The following is a 22,209-nucleotide window of genomic DNA, read 5'->3' as shown; positions in this document are numbered from 1 at the left end:
AGCCAGAAGACAAGTGGCCTACCCCTAGGCAGAGAACGCACTGAGTGTGACCATCCGCTGGGGACAGCTTATGGCCACACTCAGTGCATTTTGAAAAAATGGCCTTAGGCCCTTCAGCCATCACACGCACACAGTAAAGGGGTAGGGAAAAAGTTAAATTTAAACTCTAAATTACCACAAGAAAAGGAGGAAAGAGGTATGTAAACAAAAACTAAGGGCCTACAACACTCACTCAAAACGCAAAAAAGAGTTTTTAAAGTTTTAAAGTTTCTCTAACTTGCATCCAACGCCAAGAGTTCATCGCTAGAAGCTATCAGAAGCAGCAGCAAACGAGATCTGGGGACTGGAGGGAGGTGGCAGGACATTCTGGGTAAGGGGGAGGAGCTGAGAGCTCGGATCTTTTAGCTTGGAAAGCTGCCGGCTCGGATCCGAGGATGGATCCGATACCCACAGGTTGCTGATCAAATGAAGTTAACTACTTCAGATCTCCTTTTTTCTTCAATGCAAGTCTACTGAGAGTACCATCCACACCATTAGTCCAAAACAACAGATTTTCCAAACACAACCTGTTGTTAAATCTTTTTTTCTATAACTGCCTGGTCTCTATCTGCTTCATGAAGTCCAAGCTCTCTGTCTGTCAAACAGCAGATAAGCTAACACACAATGCACCCTGTGTGTATATTAAGAGTACATGGTGGGGTAACAAAGCACATCACACATTGGCAGGACACGCGTTTTGTTTTTCCCTCAGAGTCACTGGAATCAAAGTTTCATGCATTGGATAGCTGTGTGCAGTGTGGGCCATAGGTTCCTGCTAAAACTCTTAGATGACTGCAAACTAGGAGCCATAATTGAAACTGCAAACAATGTGGATATCCTACAAAAGGGCCTCACTGAGACAGAAGCCTGGTGTCAAAACCATGGCCTCAAGCTCAGTGCCAAAAAGTGCATTGTCATCCTCTTTGCTAAAAACTCTGTACCCATGAGTTACCACATAGGTGGTAGTCTACTTAACACCGAAAGTGTGATAAGAGACCTTGGGACACAGGTGGACAGTAGTCTCTCCTTTGATAATCACATCGCCACAGTAGTCAGGAAATCCTTCTATGTGGCACACCTCATCACAAAAGGTTTCTCATCCAAGAAAAAAGAGATCATTGTTCCCCTGTACTCATCACTCATTAGACCTATTATAGAGTACAATGCCCCTTTTGGTATGTACCTCACAAGACATCTACAAGAACTGGAAAGGCCGCAGAAATACCTCACAAAGAGGATTACCAGCCTCAAACAGATGCCCTAAGCAGACTGCCTCAAAAAACTCCAGCTTTACTCCGTAGCATATTGCCTACTCTGAGGTGATCTCTGCCTAACATATAAAGCTATGTCAAACCCAGAGCTGTTGGACATCCTACACCTAAAGAAATCCCAATCCCTCCGAGCTACAGGGACCTAAACCTTGTCACCACAATAAACAGGACATGCTGGAGGGATAGATTCCTGTCCCAGAGACTTCCCATACTCTGGAACAGGTTACCCATCTATGTCAAGCAAAGTTCTTCATTAGCACTCTTCAAGAAAAATCTTGATGAGTGGATGGGAAATAGGAAATATACCCCGGGGATCACTTCTGTGTCTGCTCGACAGTGGCACAGGAAAATAACTTTCTTGGGTGGCGTAAGCCAGGGAACCTTGTTGGCTAGGCTTACGTAGGCCCTTGGGCCGATAGCCTAGTACCTACCTATAAACCTATAGGAGCCTCATGTTGATCAAGAACGAACGCAGTAATGGTTAAGGAGAAGAGAATTTACATCAAGAAATGAAAGGTTAATATTGGCAGCCCAAGACAGTGGACTACGTACACGCTGGTTTACTTAGTCCATTGAACATGTGGGAGAAACAGACATATGTAGGTTATGTGGAACTGAATTGGAAACAGTCACACGCCTTACTGCAGGCTGCGACTCTCTAATGGCAGAGGGATTGTATACTGAAAGGCATAATAATGTGGTGAGATTGTTACACTGGAGATTGTGCAAACATTATGGTATCGAAGTGGCTGAAAAACACTGGAAACATGAGCCACAGAGAATCATAGAAAATGTTGAAGTTTACATCACATGGGATCACCCAATACCAACAGTCCAAAAGACAGATGCTAGAAAACCGGATATAGTGGTCCAAGAAAAGAAGACAAAAGTAGCATTGATCATTGAAATCGCCACACCTAGTGACTACAGTGTCTTACGTACAGAGAGACACAAAGTCATAAAATACCTTGACCTGCAGGCAGAAATGAGAGTCATGTGGAAGAAAGATACCCAGACAGTTGCAATAGTAGTAGGAGCAACTGGACTTATAAAAAATCAATCGTATTTAGGTATGTTACCAATTCATGTAACACCGTATGAATTGCAGAAGGAGTCATTACTGGGCACATTGCGGGTGCTGCGAAGAGCACATTTGGCTAACATCAAAGAGTGAAACAATACTAATTTCATGAACTTTAATTGTACTTTGACTTGGGAATGGGGTCCATTCCTGTCATGGTATTAGAAACCCAAAAGACTTGGAGAAATTAAAAAAAATAACAGAGACATGCTGCAAAAATTTGAAACTAATTTATGTACTTGTGTTTGTATTCCTGCACACACTGTGACATAGTGGAGCAATAGCTTTTTATGGCTGCTAAAAAGCCTGTGTCAGTTGAAATGAAAGATACAAAACAACTGTGGAGAAGTGTCATTAGAACTGTCAGGGAGAAGAAGCCATCATAAGCAAACTTGACAGGAAGCAATGCATGGGAAGCACTCTGTGGAACAAAAAGGGGATTTGATCCTACTTCCAGCAGTATTGTCTGAAGAAAAAAAGAGCTTTGAGGGTGCCTATAACAAAAAAAATGAGAATTTAGGCACATTAAATCCTAGTTATTAATAGTCTGAAAGGGGGCTATATCAGTAAAGCAGAAGGACCATACAAACATGGACCCAATGTTTCTTTCTAAAACCACTAAGTGCAAATCTTACAAATTCTGGAAGTGCAAGTCTGTGTACTCTTCATAAACTATTTAAGGCCAAGTGCTTATTCTGAGTTAAATGCAAACAGTTAAATCTCTACATCTTATTGTTGCTTATTATAAACTAAAGTGTAAAAAGCCAATTCCCTAATTCCCAAAAGCACAGCATGTTTACACAGTAAAAGTTAGTCCAAGGTGTCGTACTGTGGAGAATGAGATTGTATTTGGTAATCTGAGACAGCGTAGGAAATGCCTAATGCTTGTCAACAATCAGCTGCTATTGGACCCACATGACATGATTTGTGAGCGGTATAAATATCAATAGAAACTGGACGCCACCCTCTCATTTACACAGATGTATCATAGACATTCATCTATACTGCCACAAAATCACACCAAACTAACACACGATGAGCTTGTCAGAAAATCACTCCTTAAACCTCCAGGAATCAGGATGAAAGAACCTTGGCAGCAATCTATTAATTCAAATCATCACAACTCAGTGAGTCACCAGACAGACTGCAACGCTTTCACTGCCATAAAATCTGCATATTGTGGTAGAAATTTCCTAGTAACCAGTGGCTTCATCATTAGGAACACTGACACTATAATCACCAGGCTGGATAAAGACAGTGACAGCTGCCCTTCTGGTGCCAGGATCCACGATGTAATGAGGACCACAGAATAAATATGGCTATTACATGGTGGTGGCTTGTGTAGGTGTGGATGACCTAAGTTGCTTAACCCAGATGGTCAAGCAAAGAAACACACTGGAGCTTGCTATGCATCTGCCAAATAATAAAACTCTTGCCCTGAGTGGAATCTTGCCCTAACCGAAACCTATGCCTAGATACAAAGAGAACATAATTCCAGGAGGATCCAGTACGTATCAGCATGGGATAAGATGAATGACAACTCAACTTGCTTCAACAAAATGGCCTGAATCTTTTTTTCAAGCAAAGTCAACCTGCAGGACATTCTAACATAAGAAAAATAGTTGTAAATTCCAGTCTGGAAGACCTCAAGGTTGGTCTGCTCAGTGATGGCAGTTTTAACAATAAATTATGGGATCTGAAGGCTTAAATGCATCCATAACTGTATTTTAACAGACTTGGCTTCACTGTAAATATATTACTCCCTCTTTAACGTCTTTCAGAAAGTATCACACACACAGTCATGTTGGAAACAGCAGTAGAGTATCAGTATTTGTCAGAGACTCAATTATCTCTAAACAGATTACCCACAAACCAACAGACAGAACTTGCTAAACTTAAAATTACCCTAAAAAAACACTTTATCCACTCACGGCATGTTGTAATTCACCTTCCATGTCCTTAGAGGACCAGGGACGATTTCTAAATGTGCTTACTGAACTACCCACAAATAAAAAAATAACTTTTTGATGGGTGACTTCAGACTATGTGTCCATTAACTGCAGCAACTATGCCACAAAGGTTGGCTATGCCCTAATATACCTAGAGTTAGCAAATGTTAATACCGTTGTATAAATAAACAACTCATAGGGGTCAAAATCTTTTGCACCTCATCTTCAGGAGCATCTTACCTACTTGTACTACTCCTACAGTAAAAGCCAAGAGTTTTCATACAACAGTATCTTCAGCTCTGGCCAACTATGATCACAAATTCATTCTCTTCTCCTGTAAGGTATCTACACAAAACAAAAAGACTGACATTAAATTCAAAGACAGACATCTTTGAACCATATGAGGAGATCTCAAAATTCAGTAAAAAAATTTCTGGACATCATGAAGCAAGGATGACATTCCCATTAAAAAATTCAACCAATCCTCATCTTTGGAGCCCAGGAGAGAATAAATGGATGAGTGGAATGTCTGGGAAGGAGACCTGATGGTCAGCAGAGGAACAGAGCAAAAAGAAGAGTTATTACAAAAGGTAGCACTGCTGTGCTTTACAGTGTAACTTTGGCTGTAAAAGTCGCTTACCAGTGTAGAACACGTAACACTGTTTGTCAATCAGAACTAGAAAATTATGTCAAAAGCAAAATATTACCTAAGAAAACTTTATTACTTGATAAAAGGAACGATGGGGAAGCTTAGTTATCAGGCAGAACTTAGACAGTGAATCTGAGTGTCTATAGCTGTCCCAAATATAAAGTTATCTGAAGTATGTGACAGGGTTGTGCATAAAGACCAGCAGTCTGGTTACAGATGAGAAGACTCTTATTTCTACTCTTATTGGGGCGGCACAGTGGTGCAGTGGTTAACATTGTTGCCTCACAGCAAGAGGTTCTCCGGTTCGATTCTCGGCTGGGGTGCCTTCTGTGTGGAGTTTGCATGTTCTCCCTGTGTTCGCGTGGGTTTCCTCTGGGTACTCCGGTTTCCTCCCACATTCCAAAGACATGCATCTGGAGCATTTCTCCCTGGGCCTCCGCTGAAAACAGGCTCTGTGGAACCTAGTCGGACTTTCCCGGTCAACAAATGTTAAATAAATAAAAATAAATAAATTATTTCTACAAAAATTAAGTCGATGATAAAGAAAATGGAATTGCAATATCCAAACATTAGTCTCAGTATAAAATTAGAGGGGACACAGTCTGCCAGAATAAATTTGGCAATTTCCAACATATAAGAACATGAATGAACTTGAGAAAGGATTGTTAAAGTCATCCCACCATTTGAACAATGGAGAAATGAATGAAAACAAAGGACATAACCTTGGCAACTATGGAGACAAGAAATGCGAAAAGAGCAAAACATATTTTGAAAATTTTAGTATGAAGCACAAGTCTACTGATGAGCTTGCTGATGTAAAATCTGTGAATACTGAGCCTGAAGTCAAGACAAATGTTGTTCTTGAAGTCAAAAACTACAATTTTTTTCCCAAATCCCTCTCTCATGAAAAAACAAACTGTAAAGTCCTCATTCTTGATAATACAACCATTAAAGTCACTTCATAGTAAATTATTAGGGAGTGATAATAGGTGATAATCTTACATTTGATCTGCATATACAAAATTGCATAATAAAAACTCATCAAAAACTAGGGATGCTTTAAAGAGCCAAAAACTTTCTCACTGATGCAACTAAAACTACACTGCCCCTCTTCCCCACACTTCTTTATGGTGCTTACATCCTTGCTTACCTCCAGGCTTCACAAAAATTAAAATCTGAAAAATGATACAAGGATGCTAAATTTACAGCAAATACCCCTTTCAGAACCCTCCACCGTATAGCAGTGAAAAGCCAAAATTAGTTAGAACTGCCTCATCAACTAACATATATATAGCTTCTTACCACCTATAAAGTTATCCAGCATCCATATGCCTGCCTAGCACTAAAAAACATTTTGCACAACAATGTTGCCAGTCATTGTGACTGAATGACCAAAAACTCCTGTCTGTCTACAAACCTATCAAATCTGTTGGGCATTGTCTGTACTCGTACAAGGATGCTAAGGCCTGGAACTCCTTAAAGGTCAATACCCTCCCTCTCATCTTTCAAAACCACTCTGAAATACTTCCTAGCTAAAATCTGGCTCTGTTCTTGCACAAAACCAGAATAAACTATATCCCTGAATGTAAACAAGTACCTTTTTATTCCTTAGACCTCCATACTCTCCCTTCTTCACTTACTTCCTTACTTCTGTCAAATTCTCTTTTCTGACCTTCTCTCTAAATATACCATAAGCCTGTTTTTTCCCTCAGTTAGTATTGCAATTCCTGTTTGTATTAGACTAACTTACCTTTAATTTCTCCACAAACTGTCCTAACATTTCTCTAAATATTAAATGATTGTCATACAACTTGTATTGATTCTTAACCAATCATAGGATCATAGCAAGTTACTAGGCTACTGGTCCAGAGGCCGTTATAAGCCTAGACAATAAATTAGCCCATATTCCCATAAGTCAGTACCCAATGACCCTGTCCAAAAGGGACACAGGTGGAGTCCCAGGGGTGTATTTTCTATTTCCCATCCAGTCACCCAGGTTCCTCTTAAAGAGGGATAATGAAGTACTCTGCTCGATGTGGAGTGGAGTCTATTCCACAGATGGGGGGAGTCTCTGGGAGACAAATCTTGTCCCACCAGCAAGTCCTATTGATGTCTCAGACCAAGCTGACGTTTTGCATACAGGTCACGTGAGTGGAGTTTGGCTTGCTGATATGCATGAATTTCATCAAAGGAGGGTCAGAGATTGCTCTGTATGTTAGACATAGATTGCGGAGTCTGTATGAGACGGAGTAGAGGTTCAGGGCTTTTAGCCTGTGTAGGACAGATTTTTGAAGCCCTGTATTCTCCTGGTCAGGAACCTCTGTGGTCTCTCCAGATGCCGCATGTGCTTCCTGAGGTAAATGCTGACAGGGGCATTATACTCAATGATGGGCCTGATAAGGGAGGAATACAGGGAAGTTATAACTTCCTTGTTCCTGGAAGAAATACCATTACTAATGAGGTGAGCCATACAGAAAGCTCTCGGTATAATGGAGGCAACACGGTGGTCAAAAGTTAGATTGCTGACAACTTGGGTGCCAGATCCCTCACAACTGCTTGCGTGCTTAGGACGTTGTTATTAATGTGATACTTTATGGAGATGTCACTCTCCCCAAAGGGGATGATAATGCATTTCCTGGCATTTAGTTTCAGGCCGTGTTTCTGGCACCAGTCATTTGTTTGGGTGAGACCCTCTTGTAGTATGTCTACATTACTAGGGGAATTGATGACAGTGCCCAGTTTGCAGTCATCTGCAAAATGGTCAGCCATAGACCTCTGGTTTTGGCTTGCACCTCAGAGAAATATATCCCAAACAGCAGGGGTCCCAAGACTGATCCCTGGGGTACACCGCTCATTATGGTTCTATTACTTGAGGTAGCTTACCCTATTTTGACTGAGTGAATTCTATCAGTGAGCCAGTTAGCTACCCATCTAGTCACATACGGATTTATGCCAAGCTGGGATAGTTTATCTATTATGCCCGAGTGGCCAGCTCAAGGTAGGTGGTGTGCTCCGTCTTAACCTCATCCATGGCTTTGGTGACTGACTCAAAGAATTCCACCAAGTTTAACATGCATGATCTCCCCTTGACAAAACCAAACTGTGTGGGATCAAGCATTTGGAGGTTGCTCATGTCCTTGTTAATGTGGTCCACGATAATGTGTTCCATGGCCTTGCAAATCAGGCTAGTTAACCTGATGAGCCTATAATTGCCTGGATCAGTGGATGCTCCACCTTTGCACAGACTGATGATGGTGGCTGTCTTCCTCTTGGCTGGAATGAAACCAATACTCAGACTTAGGGTGAACAGGGTGCCTAATGGTGCTGTGCGTTCCTGCCCGAGTTGATGCAGGATGCAGCCTGGGATGTTATTAGGTACCAGGAAAGCTGTGTTTTCAGCCTTTGAAAGGGCAGTAATGACTTGTTCCATACAGATAAGGAGTGGGGGGCAGGTGCAAGGGATATCTTGTATTACTGATGGGGGAACAGAGGGATGAAGTTTTCACTGAACCTGTCTGCCAACAGGTTGGCAATATTCACAGCATTTGTGTACATGATGTCCTTGAACATCAGTTCTGAGCAGATTTGGGTGTTTCCCCTTAGTTTGCGGACGTATGTGAAGATGCCCTTATTATTATCTTCAGTAGAAGTGGCCAATTTGGACTTGAAGTTAGCTTTGGAGGACTTCACTAATACCCTGATTTGCCTGTTTAGGCCAAGGACAGATTGCTTCCAATTTGGTACCTGTTCTTTCTTGGTCTAGGATAACAAATGTTTCCTTTTGTTGTAGAGTTTATTTATAGGCAATGTCCACCAGACAGGTTTACTCTTCCTTGAAAAGGAGGATTTTGTCCTGTCAGGTACTGCTGAATCCATGCCTTTATATAAATGGTTGTATAGTACTTCAGTGTAGGTTTAAACATTAGTACCAGTTCCTACTGTTGGGAAGGGTGCTGTGAAGCTGTTTAGACCTTCCTTCAAGAGGCTGTAATCAGCTTTGCGGAAGGTTTTTGTTTAACCCTAGCTGGCAGGAGGGTCAGGGGAGATGGTGACTTCAAAGGTGACCGCTTTGTGGTCTGATCTTACCAGGGATAATGACACTGCGGGGATGCTGCAGTGATTTCCTATCTTGGCTAGTACCGAGTCCAAGATGTTGTCACCTTTTGTGGGGGTGTCAACCAACTAGTCCAAGGCACCAGAATTGATGAAATCAAGGAACCTTTGAGCATTTGTGTTTTGGCTTGAGTAGTTCTTCCAATCAATGGTTGGGTAGTTAAAATCTCCCAGGATCAGGGTGTAGGGTTGAATCTTGATAGATTTGAGGAGGTCCAAATAGACGGTGTGGGCATTCTGAGTCAATGCTGGGGGCCTGTAGCTAAATATGATTTGAATAGGGGTCTTGTCTGCCATTAACTGCACATGTAGCATCTCCTGTGTGTCATATTGGAGGTGTGTATATCTTTAATATATACTGAAACATCACCTCCTTTAGCTTTGCTGCCCTCAATTTGTGGTCTGTACATATGATAGGATATATAACCAGGTAAGGATGGGGTGCCCTCCGCAGCTTTGAACTAGGTTTCTGTGACTGCACAAATGTCAGCATCTTCCAGGGTTAAGAATGCTTGCAATGAGTGCAACTTCATGTTGAGACTCCTAGCGTTCAGCAGCATGACCTTTAAATTATGTTTATATGCAATTCTCAATTTGGTAGTTTTGACCTCAAGACATTGCCTAAAAAAGGCACTATGGGGGATGCAAGAGCATTTGCCAGGAGCCTGAAGCCCAAGGAAGATAGATGCAGGCCATCTCTGGCAAGGCATCATTGTCTGTCAAGCATGTCTTCCCAGGCCAACAAGTACTGGATCCCCTTAGAATGACACCAAAAAATAAGCAATTGTTAAAGTCAATCATTTTTTGTTTGTATTGAGGCATCATACTGGGTAACAGTAGAATGCTGCTTAAGTCTAGTGATATACCTGACTGAAACACATATTTGGTGAGCTCAATCATGTCTCTCTTCATATAGTCCAGAGAGGTACATCTCAAGTCATTCATGCCAACATGTACTACGACAGAGTCATAGCAGTACTTGTTCAGGGACTTGAGTGTGTGGGTGATATGGCGGATTCTGGCACCTGACAAACAACTTACTATGACTTTCTCCTTATTCAGCCTGGTGAGGGGCACATCTGTATGTCTCACAATGGAGTCTCCTATGATTAATATAATGGGATTATGGTTAAGCCTTGATGGCTGTGAGACACAGGCGTGTGGATTACATGTGGTGTCTGGTATGGTAGGCTGTGGAGTTTGAGTGTGTTTTTGTCTCGGAGGTCTCCTTAGGTATTTTTTTAAGAACCTCTACATGTGTGGGTGGGTGTTGTGTGGGTGTGGCTGATGTTTGAGGTGTATTGTTTGTGCAGACAACCTTTGCAATGTCATATATACTGGCCTGTGATGGAAACAGCATAGACTCCAGGTTTTTAATACAATTACATCTCTCACAATTTGTGCTTCTAGGTGGTAGTAAGAGAGGGTTGTCTGTGTACATGAGGCAGTTGCAAGACTATCTCAGGATGCCCATATCAACCAGATTGGTAGGAGAAACTGTAGGAAACTGTCCATCCATATTTGTCATAATTGATAAGGGGGATGAGCTAAGGCGAAAAGATCTGAGATGGGTATTAGTAGCTTGTGTTTATACAGAGGCTGTACAGAAGCTTCACTACCTCAGGATCAACTGAATGCTAGTAAGAGAAAATTTGAAGCTGGAATACCTTGCAATGTCTTAAATCAGCACAGCAGTGGTGCACGGCACACAGACAAGTGCAGCTCTGCACAAACACAGGGTTTAAATACCAGAAAAGATGAAAGAATTTAGAAGCTCAGATTACTACCCAATCCTGCTAGCCCCTGCACTTTCAATCAATTACTTGTTCTAATGGAGGTCAGGCAGCCCTGTTACTCTCACTAACAGAGAAGACAGGCCCCTACCAGCACAAGATGGCTGCCAGGAAACTCAGCAAGCAAAACAACCAGGCCTGGATGCAGCAAACCTGTAGCCAGACTATTTCTACTTGACTAAAACACAGAAAACACCCAGAAAATGCACAGAAAAGCACAGACAGATCACTCGCAAACAGAAAATACAACTCTCGGTATGAAAAAAAGCAGTTTACAGTTAACTAATTCAGTAAAAAATGCAGTTAAAGTAATGAAACACTACTTAGCAATGAAAGTACAGTTAAAACAGTATAAAACAGTACAAGAATGCAGTGAAACAGTAAAAAAAACTTTATAACAGAGCAAAATGTAGTAGATTAGCTGTATAGCACAACTATAAGTGTCAGGATAGTTTTGTTTTATTTTTGAAGATTGTAAAATTATTGTTCTTAAAAAGTTTTGTAATAATTTGGAGCTTTTCTCCCTGGACCGCCACTGAAAATGGGCTTCTACCCAGTTGGACTTTTCCAGCAATCAAATTTCTGTAAAGAAATAAATATGAAAAAAGATCAGTAAAACTAAAAAGCTGTGAATGTTAACTATAGGAAAACAAAATTATAAGGGTCAAACTGTAGCGGAAGAAATTTTTCTACTGAAAAGAGTGGTTGTAAATCTGGTAATACTGTTCTATACCAATTTAAAGTCTGCCTCAAGCTACTCGAGCAAAAAAAAAATGCATAACCTGGTGTTTCAAATACAATGTAAGGGCCAAGGTAATCTGAACTTAAAAATTCTTTTTAGGAAAAGGAAGGCAATGATATAAACGATTCTGTAGAAATAATATATGGGTTTAAAGGCTGCAGACTGAAGAGCCTGTAGTTAGTAAACAGTAGAGAAATGCAGAAACAGCTAAAAAATAAAACAATTTAAAATTAAATCTGAGGATTACAAACCCAAAGTTTATTTTGGTGTTTAATGAGGAATAACAAGTACTTGACAGAAAGTATGTTATTTTCTTTGTTTGGTAATACAAACACAATTTAATAATAATGGTTTCTTTTACCAACCTGTAATATGGAACAGGAGTTTAGTAGTACTATGGAGTCTATCTTAACAAAAAAGAGTTATGTACTTACCATAACTTGGCATCTGTACTATCCAGTGTCATTATTCATCACAAATGGGTCTTGGATCCGACCTCGGAACCGAACTGGCAACTGTCAGATCCAGAGTTTAAGCTCCTCCCCTTCCCATAATCCTCTGCTGCCTTCTAACCCCTCAGATTGAGTTTGCTAAACAAATGGAAATGCAGAATAAGCTGCACAAAGAATCAGACTACATCAAATATAAGACACTCCAGCTTCACCAGAACCACTACAAGGAAGCGGGATGGAGGACGGGAATATGACGAATAATGACAGTGGATAGCACAGATGCCAAGATATGGTAAGTACATAACTCTTTATCTGATGCTATCCGTGTCATTATTCTTCACAAATGGGTCAGAGTACCCATCTAATATGAACCTTGGGTGGCCTCAAGGAAGGATATGCCCGAGCATGGAAGAACCAAAGGAAGCCCTGTTCCTAGATGCTAAGTCCAATTTGCAGTGTGAAATGAAAGTGTGAGGATTAGACCATGAGCAGCAGCAAAAATCTCATCAAAGGAAAGTCTAGCCAAGAAAGCTAAAGATGTAGTCACAGACCTAGTAGAGTGGGCTTTAACTGGGCTGGGTAGCTCCACATGTCTACTATCATAAATGTAGGGAATACAACTAGCAATCCATCTGGAAATAGTCACTTTGGAAAATGCCAGGCCCTTTCTGTTTTGACAGAAGGCTACAAAGAGCTGGTGCAACATCTGAAATTCCTCAGTCCTTCTTAGATAAAAACATAATTGCCTATGGACATCTAAACAATGCAAGACAAATTCTCCTTTATTAGAATAATTAGGGAAGAAGACCAGTAACTGAACTGATTGATTGAGGTCAGCTTCCGAAGCCACTTTAGGGATAAGCAAAGGATTTATTCTCAATGACACCTTGTCCTTATGAAAGTTCATAAACGGAGGATTAATGCTTAGAGCTTGAAGTTCTGAGACCCACTTGACAGAGGTAATGGCCACTAAAAGGCCATCTTCCAAGACAGGAATTTAATATCACAAGAAGCAGCCGGTTCAAAGGGTTTTTGCATTAAAGACTGCTGCACCAATGTCAAATCCCATGGTGGGGAGGGCTCTTTGACATGAGGTCTAAGAAGAAAAACCCCTTTCAGAAAGGCTTTCACAGTTCAGAAGAAAAGGTAGGCTCCTTGTTCTGATGTAAATTAGAAATGGTACCTAACTGGAGCTTAATGGTAGAAAAACTCACTCCATCCTGAAAAAGGGAAGATAAGAAGCGTAAGATATTCAGGAATCGGGGCCGAAAAAGGATACAGATTACATTGTCTAGCCCAAATAAAAAACCTTTTCCACTTACTGGAATACGCCTTCTTTGTACACGGCTTTTGAGAGGCCAAGATAATGCTCCTCACTGAGGAAGGAAGCCTGGACTGCAAAAGGGCTTCTAGAACTGGAGAAGCGATGCAGTTAGATGAAGAGTCCAGAGACTGGGAAATGGAAGCCCCTGGGTATGGGAAATGGGATCCAGTATCCAGGGTAGATACTTCAGGTGAGACTTAAGAGAAGGAGAACCATGCCTGATGAGGCCAGAAAGGGGAAATGAGGATGAGAGGGATCTTCACGCAGCGAGCTTTCTATAAGACTTTGGATATTAAAGGAGTAGGAGGATAAGCACAGAGGAGTCCTGGAGGCCAATAGTGAATTAGAGCATCCCTAAGTGACTCCCCTTCCAGAGGGATCAGGGCAAAATAATTGCTGCATTTGTGGTTGACTGGGGAGGCAAAGAGACTGCAGCATGGGTGACCCCAATGGTCAAATACTTGACTTGTCACTGATGGATTCAGAGACCATCATGAGGACTCAAGATAGACCTGCGGAGTTTTTCGGCCAGCATACTGAAACTTCTGGAAATGTGAGTAGCAAGAAGAAAGCCCATTCCCACACTCTCATAGCCTCTCTGCACACAGGATAAGACTGTGTTCTCCCCTGCTTGTTGATATACCAGACCACTGCCATATTGTCCAATGAACTGCTATGGTGCCCAGAGGGAGGCACTCCTGAGACATCAGAAGGACTGCTCTCATCTCCAGGACATTTATGTGCAATTTAGTCTCTGTGAGGGACCACATGCTTTGAACCATCCTGTCCTGAAAATGCCCCCCCCCACCCCAACAGGGAGGCATCTGTGGTCACTATGGCCTTGGGTGGGGGAAGACAAAATCGCCTGCCTAGAAATAGGTTCCGAGATTGAAGCCACCAAGCGAGATTATTCCTGCACACCAAGCCACCAAGTGAGATGATTCCTGCACACCTGAGTTAACTTTATAGTCATGGACATGGGATGAAACTGAGCAGATCACTGGACTACCAAGGTCCACTGAAGAGCTCACATGTGAAAACTGGCGAGTGGCACTAACAGGATGGTAGCCGCCATCAAACCTAATGCTTGGAGAAGCAAATGAACTGGCAGGCGCTCTAGCTCCAGCAAGAGAGAGACCTGGCATCAAATGAGTTGAACCCTGCACTCTCCGATACTGTGTCCAACTGGACCTCAATGAACTCCAGATTTTGGCATGGAACAAGATTGGATTTGGGAAGATTCACTGTAATGCCTAGATGCTGAAAAAGGATAAGGGTATGCTCGGTGGCCATTGAAAGTCGATGCCTCATGGTGTGAAGTGCCGATCGTCCAGGTATGGAAAGACCTGAAATCCTCGTAGCCTGAAATGAGCTGCCGCCACTGCCATGCATTTGGTAAACACCCGGGAGGCTGTGGTGAGTCCAAAGGGGAGGGCTCTGAACTGGTAATGATTGGCCCCTAACCGAAACTGTAAGTGTCTCCTGGAGAGTCTGTCAATCTCTATATGATAGTATGTGTCCTTGAGCTCCAGTTGCCCTTGCACAGGAGAGGCAGAATGGACTGAATAGTGACCATCTGGAACTTGGAAATTCTGACAGATAGGTTTAGCACACTGAGGTCCAAAATCAGACAGAGGTCCCCTGTCTTCTTTGGCACCAAAAAGAAGTGAGAGTAAGTTCTAGACCCTTGTTATCCTGTTGGAACCTTTTGGATGGCTCTATTTTGAAAAAGATCTTGAACCTCTAGATAAGAAAACTCCCTTTCACAGGAAGGAATGCCAGGGAGAAATTTTCAAATTGGAGGTGGCTATGAAAAGGGAGTGGAATAACCCCTGGAAATAATTTTTAACACCCACTGATAGGAGGTGAGACTTGTCCAGGCTAGTGGGTGAAGGGAAAGTCATCCTCCAACTGCCTCCAGGGCAGAACAGTCAGGCAGCATCTCAGGAACACTGAAAGGGCTTCCCCAAGAAAGGTTCCCAGGAGCCCTGGTTCTGCAGACCCTCTTTGCCCCTGGGGCAGCACCTGCCATTTAATCCCCTGCCCCAGCTTGTGGAGGAGGATTCCTTGGCAGTAAATTGAAGGGAAGACTGTGTCCTGTGGAACCACAGTTTCTACACCCAAGGACTATTAGGGAGTATAAAACTTAATCCTAGCCATGGAAAAGGTCTTACCCTCCTGATCGCTGCGGGTTAAGGTATCCTTGATGGACGGTCCAAACAAGCTGGAACTATCAAAGGGGGCATTATTAAAGGATGCCTTAAAGGGTTTTGCAAACCCAAGAAGGCAAAGCCAGGCATGATGTTGAATGGCAATGCCTGTGCCTGCTGCTCGAGAGATGGCATCTGCCGCATTGAAGATCAACCTCATTGAAGCATTAGCCAAGGAAGTCAGACTATAGAGCCTGAGAGACCAGTTTAAGACTCTCCAGAGGCAACAACTCTGTAAGAGAAGTGGTGAGCTCTGAAACCAAATCCCTCTGAAGCCGGGTAAAATGGGCCATATAATTAGTTGCTCTCACTCCAAATGTAGATGAGGCAAACACATGCTTTCCAAAGCGGTCGATTGCCTGGGACTCTCTATTTGGGAGATGGACCGAGGAGCTCTGCTCCTCTAACTCCTCCTTAGTAGCAGCGGCCACCACGATGGCATCAACGGGGACACCTTTGCTCCAAAACATCCTATCCTTGGGAGGACTGAGGAATTTGTCATTTTTTTTGGGTACAGGTTCCACCGTGTCCAACTCCTTCCAAGTGCTGCTGGCAATAAGATTTACAATCTTGTCAGCAGGGGGAACCCAGGTAGAAGATGGGCCCGTCACAAAGGCTTTCAGCAACATAGACTCCTCTGAAGATGGGACTGGGGCCTCTTTGCTCGATAATTTCAAGGATATCTTCGAAGGACACTTCCTTAGGCTGAAGTCTGGGGGATCCATCACCCTCCTCAAAATCCATGTCCTCTATGAGGGACTCTCTGAGGTATTCCAACTGTCTCCTCCTACACCTTATCTTCCAAGGGGGTTCCTCCATGGTGGGCTTGAGGGAGGACTCAGAAGAGACAGATACCCCAAGTGGGGTAGTGCCCGTCTGAAGGAGCTTACTGGAGGGCTGACCCTGGATGGATGATGAGAACTTAGGGCCCAAACCTGAGAGAGGCTGGGGAGGACTTAAAGAAGGAGAGGTGACTGCCAAGCTGGAAAAAGTCCTCTCTATCACCCAGAAGGCCGACGGACTGGACAAAGCAATCCTCTCCTCCCTGGCAGCAGGCGCCACCTAGGGAGGCAGAAGGGACACTGATGCAGCACCAAAGCCTCCTGTTGATATCTGCCCTGAGCTGTACAGTACCAAATCCCCCAAAGGAAGGGAACGGTCTGAAAACTCTGGACCTGAACCCACACTGACTTCTCGGAGACGAGGCACAGCCTGTACTGAGGGCAGCAGAACAGAGCCAACCAGGGACCCTGATGGAGTTGAGAAAGGGGGGGATACCTGTCACCGCTGGCCTCTTGCTAGGAATACCATGGTCCTGACATTCCAAAATGGACTGGAAGAGGAGAGTAGAGTCCAGCAGATCGGGAAGGTCCCCTGGCTACCTGAGCCGGGGAATGCAGCAAGCCCAAATCGATTTAGGCCTTGAGGAAACTCATCATCCTGTCCATATCTGAGGGAAGGACACTTCTGGAGGATTTGGAAGAAGCTGACGAGTGGCCAGATCTAGCTGTGGATCCTACCTTGAATCCCACTGCTCTATGGTCCCGAGAAGGAGACTGACTCCTACGAGTTGGATCAGACTTTCTAGATGACCTAGAGGGAGAACTCTCGATGATGATAGGATCTGACAGAATTGTCTAAAAGTCTACAGTGATCTGACACTTTGGAAGGTGCGCTGGACAGATCCGACAAATGGGTCGGACCCGGGAAAGGCTTGTGCCTACTCGGATTCAAAGGCCTCCGCTGCACCAAGACCTTGGATCTATGGGTCTGATCCAAGGCTCTCAGGGAAATAGAGCCCAGATCTGAAGCTGCAGAGGCCGTGCTTGGATCCGGGGATCTGCAATCCAAGAGCCTAGGCTTCTTGGTATGAGAAGAAGAAGAAGACCCCTTTGAGGGAGGGGGAGACCTCTAGGATCCTGAGAGGGCTTGGAGGGAGAGTCCGATGACAGAGGACCACCCTTAGCCAAGCCCTTCAAAAGCAACTTATCACATCCCTCCCTGGGGTTGAATGCAGCACAAATGTCGCATTTAACCTCCAGGTGAACTGAACCAAAGCAATACAGACACTCCTCGTGTGAATCGGAATAAGGCATTTTTTGACTGTACAAGGAGCATCTTTTAAAACCTGACAGTTTCTCAGGCATTACACACTCTCCCCACACACACATGTATAACAACTCAAAAGAAAAAGGGCCAGAAAGATTTTTTTTTTTTTTACACTACCCTAAGGGAAGGGAAAGGGCGGGAAACAACAGTGACGGAAAAGCTAGGGGGCTAAAGCTCTCACTAGACTAAACAATTTAGCTACAAGAGTGGAGGAAAAACTAAGTAGCTACTAATAGAAGAAACGGCTACCAGAAAGAGGAAAATAAACCCATGAAAAAAATCACTTATCTGAAAAAAGGTAGCCTGGATCACGTCTGATGCATTTAGTGGCAAACGAGATGTGAAGGGTTAGAAGGCAGCAGGAGATTATGGGAAGGGGAGGAGCTTGAGCTCTGGATCGGTTTGACAGTTGCCGGCTCAGATCCAAGGTCGGATCCATGACTCATTTGTGATGAATAATGACATGGATAGCATCAAATCTGTACTGTAGCATAAATAATATACTAAAGTAACAAGTTCAAATTTAAGCCCTAATGTAAAACACCAGGTTTTTAATGAAACAGTCAAAATTGTTACATGACCTAAAGTAATTTGAAAATATGAATTCTAATGGCAACACAAGTTGTAATTACAAAGACAAAACTGATAACAGAGTGAAGTTTTTTTAGAACAAGCACAATAAAATGTCAAATAAAAAGGGAAGACAACTGAGGTGATGATGGCATATGCTAAATAAGAAATGTACTGCAGATAACTTCAAAAATAGTGTCTAAGAAGTTTCTAGCAGCCAGCCAAGATCTGCAATATAAACTGTCACACAATCACTGATACTGCAAAGTAAACTGAAGTATCAGTGGAAAATCTTAACACTTCAGTTCAATATGGTATTTTCACTCTTTGGAATTTATAATATATTTACATAAATAAGAATGAGTAAGAGTGTGCAGAATTTTCAGCCTCTTGACATCAGAGCCGTAACTAGGGCAGGGTGAAGGGCTAAAGCTGTTAGGCAGCACAATCAGCAGTTGCTGTTGGGATACAAGTGTAGTAGTGGAATTCCTACAAGGAGCCCCAGATGGTATTACAGCTTCCTAAATGAACATGGATTGTGCATTTGTGTAGCTCAGTGTGTTAGACCAGTGATTGCCAATAGCACAGCTTGCTATGTTTACAGTTCAGTGTGGAAAAGCATCTGGTCTTCAACTTCAGGAAGACCTTTTTTATTGTCCTCAGCTTTGGATTCAAGGGGATGCCAGCCTAGGGAGTGACCACAGCACCAGATTACCTAGCAGTGGCTCTGCTTGACATTCTCATCAATTATCAAAATACAATGGCTTTGAACAAAAATAAAATGTAAGCAGTGTTTCAGACAAGGAAAAGCTCTACATTACTGACAGAGCTTGAAAACTGTGAATAACAGACAGAACTGTCTGTAACATGATCATGGCAAAGCCATCCCTGAATGGGATTACAAAAGCACTCATAATAAAGTCCAGTAAACAAAACAGTGGGTGAATGAAGCACGTCATTATAAAGACCACTGAATGGTACTTTTTACAGTTCAAAAGGACTAAATGTGAGGCTAAATATTCAGCATTACGTACAAGTATAGACTGCTGGTATTTTCGAAAAATGAAGATATCAAATAAACAGTGTCATGGGAGAAGGAAACAGAGTTCTACATGTGAGTATGTATTTTAGTAGTATGAATCCATATTTTTTCCAACTTGTAAATTAAGACAAACATGACACCTTTTTAAACTTAAGTCCAGGAAAAGAATCAGCAATGAATAAAGCTGCTGGAAGCCCCGCCTACACACAATTTGAAACAGGGCTTCTGGTTCATGTAGAAATACTCGTCCCATATTTCTGGTGTCTGGAATAGAGCCATTAAATGACATCAGAAATGGTACACCAATATGTCTATAGTGTGAATCAGTATTTAAATGAGTACAGACCTGATAAACCCATATGCTCAATACCTAAATCAAAGATTTTGACAGAGAGCAGAACTAAGTGAAAAACTAATGAACTCATATGCCCAGAGGCCAATGCAGAAAAAAAGAGGTGTATACAAAGATGGATGTCGAGAAGGAGGTGGGAGCCCCCAAAACCCAAGTGGCTCTTCCTAGCAGAAAGTGAACTCGATATAGAAAAGATGATGATGACAACAAAGAAAGAAAAAAGAAATGAAGCTTGCGATCAAGAAAGAGATGGGGCTTCCAACAATGAGACAGTTAAAGAGGTGATGATGCTTCAACAGAACATGGAAGGTGAACAAGAGTTAATTTCTCCAGGAGAATCTGTACTGAACAGATAAAAAAAACTGACGTGAAAGATCAAAATGACAGTGAAAGTAAAGTGTGTGCAAAAGACTTGAATGGGGAGAGCTGCTGCCTTTTACTCACATATCCAGAACCTTAAACTAGTCAAAAAGAATGATAATGTCCAAGAGTCTGAAGAAAATACAGAAGCTGGGCATCAAGGAGAAGAAACATCATTAAAATACAAAACAATTCTGGAAAATGAAGATCAAAAACATGGAATGATTTTGAAAAATTGAGATAAAAACATTAAGGTTACTACAAGGAAGGTATTACAGAGCCAGAACAAAATAAAATTTGTTAGTGTAATCAAAGTCTCTTGTGAACACTGTCACCCATACATGGGAGTAGGCCAGTTTGTGATACTTAAATGGAGCAATGCCTGAAATTGGGGGCTCCACTTACATGTTGTAATACTTGAGAAAGAAATGAAACAGTAAGCAGCAATTCTGCAGTTTCCTAAAAAGAGCATGAAACATTTAACAATTATAGCAGAATACTGATTGTGGCTAAATACCCGCAGTGGTGGTGCTGCGGTAGCGTTGTCGCCTCACAGTAAGACACTGTCCGGTTTGATTCTCAGCTAGAGCGTCTTCTGCGTGGAAACATGTGTGAATGCGCATACCTTCATTGAAGGTTGTGCGTCACGCCTGGCAAGCCGGTACGTAAAAATCAACTGCCAATCATTAGCGGACCGGAGTTCCGCTGTGGCAACCACTAACCGGGAAAAAGCTGAAAGACACAAACAAACTGATTATGGCTAAGTCTGAGGGAGTATTCTCTTCTCCCAAGTGACCTTGGAGTTAAAATATTTAGAATTGCAATAACATAAGGAATGCAGGTACAATTGCACCCAGCAAAGCAATTTGTTTACTTGTATATTATTAATGTTATTGCCATGAAACTCCTGAGTGGGATATTTTCGTGTTTGTTGTATTACCATGAATATGGAGGATTCCATGCATATGGAAAGTAAACCACCAACTAAATAAAAAGAAATGTCAAAACAGAAGATGCCCAAACATCATAACACCTGCTTCAGATATGGAGAGTGAAAGTGAGAAAAACAAGACATACTCTGTTGCTCAGAGGGCAGAAGATAATATGAAGCTCTTGAGGAAAGGATATGGAAGAAATGAAAGTCAGTCATGGAATTACCAGCTGAATGTTGTCTAACTTGTACCGTGTTTCCTTCTTCCCTGCATCCATATGATGCTTGGTACTATGGGTAACAGCTGGGGAACAGACATGAGTCAAAATTGATAACTGGTCCTTTAAGGCTATTAATGGACCCATTCTAAGTGACATAGATAAAAAAAAAACAGCTGTGAAGCATCAGACTGCTAGCAGAGCTGTCGGGGAGGCAGAAACCTCAAAAGCATATTTGACAGGTGAAAAGTACACACGGAACCACTCTGTGGATGAAATTGGAGTTTGACACTACATCTAGTATCAATGTGAAAGGAGAGCTGTGAGGACATGTCTAACAGAGATTAAGTTGTCAGGCGAGACAGAGCTTGGACACCAGTCTGAGAGGGTTTGTCTGAGCAAAGCAGATTGAAATAGAAACATATAATACAAATGTAATATGGAATTCCTTTCTAAACCTTACCATAAAAATTTATGATATTTTGGAAGTGCAAGTCTGCATTCTGCTGATAATAGGTATAAAGCCAAAAAGTGCTAAAATCAAGTTAATAGTAAACAGCTTTGAGGTGTTAAAATTTAAGTTTCTGAATGTATCACTTAACATGAATCAAAGTATGTTACAAAGCTAATATCCTAATCAGCAAAAGCACACCATGCTTGTGTTCCACTGGCAAAAGAATTCAGTCCAAACACAATACACTATATTGTGTGTATACATATTCAAGTATGTACGTACATATATATGTATGTATGTATTTACAAATTTCTCAAGAAATATCTAAACTCAAAATACTGAACCTCAAAAAAAAACATTGAAAGACAAAACTTATAGTATTGAATCACAAAATATTTAATAATTCTATAGAACAAAAAACTACATTATATCGTTCACCTCAGCTCCAAAATTGAAATTAAGTGCTGTCTTGGTAGCAATACTGTTATGGGAAGGTTTTTAGTAAGGTAATGTAATATGCAGGGTTAGGGTTAGGGGCAGGGGTAGGTTT

At 42.1% G+C, this 22,209-nt stretch overlaps 1 protein-coding gene and 1 pseudogene across 1 annotated transcript in view; one reads left to right on the top strand and one right to left on the bottom strand.

Moving 5' to 3' along the window:
- The window catches only part of ERI3 (ERI1 exoribonuclease family member 3), a 3,093,638-nt gene that overhangs the window by 947,621 nt on the left and 2,123,808 nt on the right, over window positions 1-22,209 (bottom strand). The window lies entirely within an intron of this gene.
- Window positions 21,101-22,209, top strand: part of LOC122814520 — a 48,365-nt pseudogene continuing 47,256 nt past the window's right edge.

This window comes from Protopterus annectens, chromosome 10.part0 (genome assembly GCF_019279795.1).
Source record: "Protopterus annectens isolate FY-2018-M chromosome 10.part0, PAN1.0, whole genome shotgun sequence".
Lineage (NCBI taxonomy): Eukaryota > Metazoa > Chordata > Ceratodontiformes > Protopteridae > Protopterus > Protopterus annectens.
Note: the sequence above shows the minus strand (reverse complement) of the source record. Positions and strands in the feature narration are given on the sequence as shown.